General features: G+C 35.2%; 1 protein-coding gene across 2 annotated transcripts in view; it reads right to left on the bottom strand.

Moving 5' to 3' along the window:
* The window catches only part of tenm2a (teneurin transmembrane protein 2a), a 1,216,147-nt gene that overhangs the window by 649,931 nt on the left and 558,337 nt on the right, over positions 1-7,879 (bottom strand). For both annotated transcript variants that reach the window (XM_087281568.2, XM_087281560.1), the window contains one exon: positions 866-944. The gene's annotated coding sequence lies outside the window, so the exon portion shown is untranslated. The remainder of the gene's footprint in view (positions 1-865; positions 945-7,879) is intronic.

Below are 7,879 nucleotides of genomic sequence, written 5' to 3'. Positions count from 1 at the left end.
TTTAGCACGCGTTTTACACAGTGTATGCCCTTCCAGCTGCAACCCATCTCTGGGAAACATCCACACACACTCATTCACACTCATACACTACAGACAATTTAGCCAACCCAATTCACCTGTGCATCATGTCTTTGGACTGTGGGGGAAACCGGTGCACCTGGAGGAAGACCACGCGATCGCAGGGAGAACATGCAAACTCCACACAGAAATGCCAACTGACCCAGTTGAGGCTCGAACCAGCAACCTTCTTGCTGTGAGGCAACAGCACTACCTACTGAGCCACTGTGTCGTCTAAATACATTTATATTTATATATTATTTGTAATACAACTTTGCCCTTTAAAAGCAATCATATATATAATCTTTACCTTTAATTTTACCTAAATTGATTATGCAGGCCTAAAGTGCATGCCAGCTTTCAACTAACCATAATCGAAAACTTTACTAATAGTAATACTTTCTCTAAAACATTGTTTTGTATATCTTGTTTTTTATAGGTTGTTCTCACATGACGTCATTGATGACAAGACTCAGATGGAGGGCAGTGTGAATATAGACCAAATTATTCAGCAACTGTTACTGTTTTAGTTTGGGAAGGTAATATTTGAAAAAATGCCTCTGACGGTGAGGAAAAGAAGGACACTGATATAGTCTTGAAAAACCTTTTACAGAAATCTTTTTTTGCATGCTATCCTTATCAAATTTGAAATATTAACACTTGGCATTCAAAGGCATATTTTTTCTGTGTTTGTATATTGAACAAAATACATTTTTCCCTCATAATTCATAATGTATAACACATTATATCTTTTTTTAAGTATTTAACAAAAAAAAAAAAATGAAGAATGGTGTGATAAATCACTCACCTTTTTAGTGTTACAGTGTACGAGTTATGTGTGTCAGGTTCAGATGCATTCTAGAGACTTTCTGCAAATTCAGAATGACCTGAGAATCAAATATAAAACATACAAAATTAATGCAGTGCAAATGTCATATACACAAACAGTTTACAAAACAACCATTCAGTTTAAGCTCCAGGTTCACAGCACAATATTTCCTGTTTTTATTTACCTCGAAAACAGCAACCAGAAAAAACAGACACAACATGATAAATGAACATGTTACATATGAGATGTCAGCATACAGCTCATTAGAAATACTGAAAACAAATCCATATACTGTACAGCAGCACTATCACTACAAATGAAAGCTATTATGCAGTTATAAATCAGGATTTAAGTGTGAAAGCTCCCTTAAGATTAGGAGAATGACTATAAGTGAGGTGAATTAAAAACCCTGCTTGCCAGCTCATATTTACAAAACTAATTAAATTCACACTATTAAATCAAACATATCAGATAAAAAGTACTTAGCATTTTTATAGCTTCGCCATGCATTAACGCCTGTGCAGGCATTGGTGAGCATTGCTAGGTTTTGCTCTCTGCAGGTTTGAGTGTTGCAGGCTGTCAAGAGATAATTAAGACACCGGTGTCCCTTCAAGTTTCTGCACTAATGACACAACATGCCACACCATATGGCCCTATCGCCTGGGTCCACCATGGATCACTGTTTCTTCAGTCCTTTATAACAGGGCAAAGCATGTGCATGACATGCACACACACCCACACACCTTTAAGGGGGGTTCCCATGGATGTAATGCTTTTTATTTTGCACAAATTTGTATTCACACACTCACATTTGAATATTTTATTTGGAATGACTAATACTAATTAAAGCAACACAGCATCCAAATGATCACAAAGAGCCCATTATGTTTTACAGTACAAGCAATGTGCAAATAAATACAAAAAGTCTCAAAAAAATCCAAGCAAAATTAATTCTGTCAGAGTTTCGTCAAAATACCTCAAATTTTAATTGATTTGTAATTATATGGCAAATATACCATGAAATAAGATATTTATCTGTTTTCTACCTCACCTGAATGTATATCCTTGCATTACCTTGTTAAACAATGATAACCCAAATAATTAAAGTATAAAATCTTTTGTAACATTGCAAGCTTTACAGTAGGTCAGAATTTTTTTCAAACATGTTTGTCCATTTGGATGGTCAATGGGTTCAAGATACGATACTATAATTAAATCTCCAACAATGCTTATTGAACTTATTTGGAGTGACGAGGAAGATGAAGATAAAATATTGACAGAACCCTTCATTTTTATCACTTGCAAACTAAATTAGCATGCACAGAAATAAAGCAACGTTTACATATCATTAATTGCCAGTTTGGTGGTCAACAAACACACTGGAATCTTAGTGAATACTTCCTTCGCGCACATAAGAAATATATCCACATAAAGCTTGAAATGAACCAAGTGCACTTAAAAACAAAAGTTTTTTGGTTTTGTAAACTGTATGAAACGAATGCGAGGTACAGTCCGTCCTGTCAAAGGCACATCACATGACAGCAGCAATTCAAATGTCCACAAACTAGTAAACTGAGAATCGCCATCAAGAGCAAGTTGTGGATTAGTTCCGAAGACCAGTGTGATCAGATGATCATTATCCAGAGGATAATCATTCGTAACACTGCCATAAATGAGGTCGGTGTTATGATCTTATTTCTTTCAAGTGCCTATGCACCATAGCTTGGGCAACCTGAAAATTTGCAGATTTTGTTTAATTCAGACATTTAGAAACGACACTTATGAGACATTTGTTATTTTAATGTTGATTCCAAATATATGATGTAATCGTAAGCTTGGCTAGCAGCTTCGAAGAATTCAATGTTTTCCCATTCAGACAGAATGCCTGAGTATACTGCCCGAGAGGCGTCTCAAAGATGGCCACCAAGTAAAATGACTTGCCTTAAAGGGACTTTGTTTTTATTCTGTACAAACTGTTTTTTCTATCCCTATACCCAAACCCTAAACCCAACCCTTATAGAAAACAATCTGCATTTTAACATTTCATAGTCTGTGTGATTTGTTTTCTTCCTTACGAGGACCAAAAAAAAATTTATTTAAAATATCCACAACATCAACATTTGCTGGAATTGCTTTACATTATGTGGAGACATTTGGTCCAAACAATATTAAAAATATAAAATACACAAACACACACACACACACACACACACACACACACACACACACACACACACACACACACACACACACACACACACACACACACACACACACACACTGTTACATGACATATGCATAACAAGGTTTATTATATTATTTTTGTAAGTGAACCTGCATTGATTCAGTTCTGATATCCACTGTGCTGTGAAATGAATTAGAAAATATGACAGAGCAATAAAAAGAACAGTGAAAGTTACAGAAGCTCATACAATACATTTTAACAGGCATAATTAAGTGCAAGAATAGCTGAAGGAAATTAATTTGCTAAATTAATCAAGGCAACTAATGTGTTTCATGTTTAGTTTGTCTATCCCATTATATGATCAAATATTCATGACAACAATTGCTTTTTGTTTGGTACTTAAATGCTTAAAACCAACTTCCAACTTTTATTTATTTTTTTAGTTAACCCTGTAAAGCCCACTGTTGCAGAATTACAACATCACATTTAACAATTATTGATTCAAGAATTCACCCTTAGCTGAGGATTGATTATAAAGTGTGTTTGACATGCTGTCCAGGGAGAGAGCCCTGAGCTTGTGAAATCCTCGAGAACGCCCCGTTTGCAGGGCAAGAGGGGAGTCTGAGTTCAGCTAGGTCTTGAGAACTCCCCTGCTTGATAATAGTAGATGTAGATTATGAGTGCTATAGAATGTAAATACTGGATTCAATGCTTGTCTATGATATCAATTTAGTTTTTTCAATTTACTTGTGTTACATATTTTTGGTCTGTGGTAGGAAACCGGAGAGCCCGGGGGAAAACCCACGCCAACACGGGGAGAACATGCAAACTCTGCACAGAAATGCCAACCTGGCCAGGTAAGATCTGAGTCAGTGACATTCTTGTTGTGAGGCAGTGATGCTAACCAATAGGCCTCCGTGCTGCCCTGACAATAAAATGGGAGGAGTAGGGGTGGAAGGGGGGATTCTTCAAGACAAAGAAGGTAAGATACTCTGGTTATTTATAATGATTTAGGAATCTTCTGATTGGTGAAACATGCATTAGCTGATGAGGACCAGCTGCTATCAATCATAAGCACGTGCTTCTCTTGAAATTAGTTTATAAATAAACTTCACTTAATAGGTCCTATTATGTGTCCTCGTGATGCAGTAGAATAGAAAAACCTCTTCATAGGTCTGGTCATCCTGCCATGATGTTACTCTGTTGACATTAGCTGTGATCTAATTTTTTTACACGTCTGAATTTGTCAAGATTTATGCAAGTCAAATTCCTTGATTTTGTTATATTTATTACAATGTCTAGAACACATACATATGTAGTTATTTTAGTAAAGTCGATGTTTGAAATAAGTAACATGAGTTTCAAATAACTTGGAAAGATAATTTGATTCAACTTTACATTTTAAGTCAATGAATTACAGTGCATAAAGCCACACTATACAACATTTGAACATGCAGAGTTGAATTATTCTAGAAATCCAGTGTTTTTCTGATTTTATAAAAGAATGCACATTTATGCAACATGTCTGCCTAAATTGTCAATGTACATTCATAATATTACTACCCTACAGTACATTACAGAAGGTGTGCATGTATATACTGCAGCACTCCTCTGTCAGTGTGTGCAAAGAGTTAAATGCAGTGCAATCACTCCAAGCAAGCATTGTCAGGATTTGATGTATTGGCAGACATGGCCAAGCGACCCCTCTCTGTCTAATGTACTGTTCAAATGCATCAGCCTTTTGCCCAGCAAGAATTAATAATGGAGCAATTAAAACCAATGGGGATTTGAGTCCTTCTCTGACAATTACATCTGTTAAAGTTTGAGAGCATTAATGCCTAAAAATATTAATTAAAGTGATTGATTCGAATGTTAAAATTCTATTAAATACGAGTGGAGCGCTCAAGTATAGGAGCTGATTACAGACTGATTGTTGAAGCTGAGATGCTGATTCGGGTTTATGCATATTTAAAATGCAGGTAGAATACTTGCATTCATGCCCTATTTAACATAATAGACAACATTATATATTATTAAAATGACTGCTATAGCAATACACACAGTGCGTCTTTTAGAACCCACAGCCTAAAGTCCCACGATTATTTTTGAGAATAAGAAAGAAATCACAAAGCATGTTTTATGCAAACATTTATTTTTCATTAAAATTCCAGATTGTCACACAAAGCCTGCATCATCGAGCAGAGAAAAGCACAGTAAATGTCTCATGTGCTTTTTCTCTGAAGCAGCAAATGTGTAGAATCTCTTATCTTCAAGACTGTGTGCTGGACTTTTTATCTTAACGCTTGGATTGCGTTTAAAAGGGAAACATTGACATAAAAAGAAGCCAGGCTCAGACTTATTCAGCTGTAAGAAGAGTTTTGAACATTAAGCCACTGGTCAGGCAATAAGACAGAGAATAGAGAGGCTTTAGAGCAGCTTTGAAAGAGCACAATACACTAACAGGGACAGGGACTCGTTATTTCAATGAAATTGTTGGAAGGTGCACAGGCTTCCTGCAGTATTGTTTAATTTTTAATTGATGCCTTGAATGGGGTCAATTAAAAAATCTGGAGTGTAATTTCATGCATTCACAGCACTAGAATGTTTCCTTCTTTAAGCATTTGTCGAGCGAGGCATTGAAGCCATCCCATCCCAAATTTACAACTGATGGCTCCTCACATGGTAATTTCTTCAAACACCCATTTCATTCTCATTTGCCGAGAGACAATCAGAATGTCATTACAGTGTCCACACTGGGCAGTCACAGGAGTAAATGAGCAACAAGAAAGGCATCGGTGGTTGAACAAGGAGCTCAGACACTGTGCCGCAGGGGGAGAGGGAGTGACAGAGAGGAGAGATAAGAGCGGGAGAGCGAGGAACCGATGGAGGTCCGGGTTGAGTGACGACTGAGAGGCGACTCGTCTCTCAGGTATCCAGACCTGATCAGGTAGCCTATTACTGTCATTCCGGTTAACCATCTAATGTCAATGTCATTTACAACAAGGTCAGTGACACACACCCTGCCCTTTCCTCTTTTTTCTTTTCTTTTTTTTTTGTGAAGCTGTTTTAACAGTTGATATAGAAGCAAAAATAAAAGTACACACAAATGTATTACTTATATATGTACTTATGATAAAAAAAGAATCTTGCTTTCATGTATTAACCTTTTTTTATTTTTATTAATACTTACTTTTAAAACTAAGCAAATGAACTAAGCACTCAATTACAAAAAAAAGGCAACAACAAATTAGATCTAAGAGAATTAATAACAATACAAAAATAATGAAAATGTTTTTCAATAGAAACATATTAAGTTGAATTTACTTTTCAATATTTAATATTTTGACATATTCAATTCTACAGACATGGACATAATAAAAATAAAAGGCTGTTCCGTCCAATTTTACCATAAAATATTGTTATATTTAATGTTTTGTGAAGATAAAAACAAGCCATTTTATAATCTAGTAATTTAAAACAGTTTACTAAAACAAAATTGACATTTTGAATTATCTGTGTGACAGCTTTTATTTTTTTAAAACTAATATTAACTAACTTACTTAGGGTTTAATATACAGCTGAAGTCAGAATTATTAGCCCCTTTGATTTTTTTTTTTATATTTCCCAAATGATGTTTAACAAAGCAAGAGAACTTTCACAATACAGTATGCCTAATAATATATTTTTTTTTTCTGAAGAAAGTCTTATTTGCTTTATTTCGGCTAGAATAAAAGCAGTTTTACATTTTTTTTAAAAACCATGTTAAGGTCAAAATTATTAGCCCCTTTAAGCTATATTTATTTCTGATAGTCTACAGAACAAACCATCGTTATACAATAGCTTGACTAATTACCCTAACCCGCCTAGATACTGCAAATTAAAGTCAACATTTACAAAAAAAATATGTTATGCTGAATGGAGGTAACATTTGTTCATGTCAACTAATACATAAATAACATGTGCTGATGTTAATTCCTGTTAACAAATTCATTAACTAATACAACTTTATTGTAAAGTGTTACAGAAGTTCTGTATACGTTTTTTCTTATTTTGGCACTTCCTCAATATACACATTCAACCTGTAAACCTACATGACTCAGTGTGAAAACCCTTAAGGAATACATTAAACCTCATAACTGATTCAATCAACAAGATTATTCAATACATTTTTTTCTTTTTGAGCAAATGGAAGGTGAGTAAATCATTATTGAAAAGTATTTTTTTTGTTGTGAGCATGAAAAAGGCAACCCAGGCTCATTTTGAAAATGTACCGCCAAATACATGTTGAGGGATTGCGAAATACGTCCCAGGTGATATGTTTTTTTTTTTTTTTTTGCGATTTTTTTTTTCACGAATCCACCAGAGTATGTTTTTTAGGATCTCAAATTTCTCTCGCTAGTGCCATTTGCGCCTGCTGTTCTCACATAAATCCACCAGAGGCCACTGTCGACTGAATAACTGAATGACTGACTGATCAACTGACACACCATCCTCCTTCCCTTAACCCAATCAATAGTGTTTTCAAAAGCACCAATTGACCTGCCCACCCCCTTCCCAGGTAAGCAGTCAGCTGGTAAGCGCGAAAAGGAATGGTATCATACTGCTCCGTATAATTTGTTTTAAAGACAAAATGCAGCCATACATACTTTTATTTTGAAGAAAGCTAAAAACCTGTAAGCTTTAACATCCACAGTAGGAAAAAAGCAAACACTATGGCAGTCAATGATTACAGCTTGTACAGTTTTCTTCATAATATCTTAAAAGGTTAAAGCAAGTCAAACCAGTTTAAAGCAAGTGAAGGGAGAGTA

This window comes from Danio rerio, chromosome 14 (assembly GCF_052040795.2).
Source record: "Danio rerio strain M-AB ecotype USA chromosome 14, GRCz13ab, whole genome shotgun sequence".
Lineage (NCBI taxonomy): Eukaryota > Metazoa > Chordata > Actinopteri > Cypriniformes > Danionidae > Danio > Danio rerio.
The sequence above is the reverse complement of the archived record's forward strand: the minus strand, read 5'-3'. Positions and strand labels throughout refer to the sequence as shown.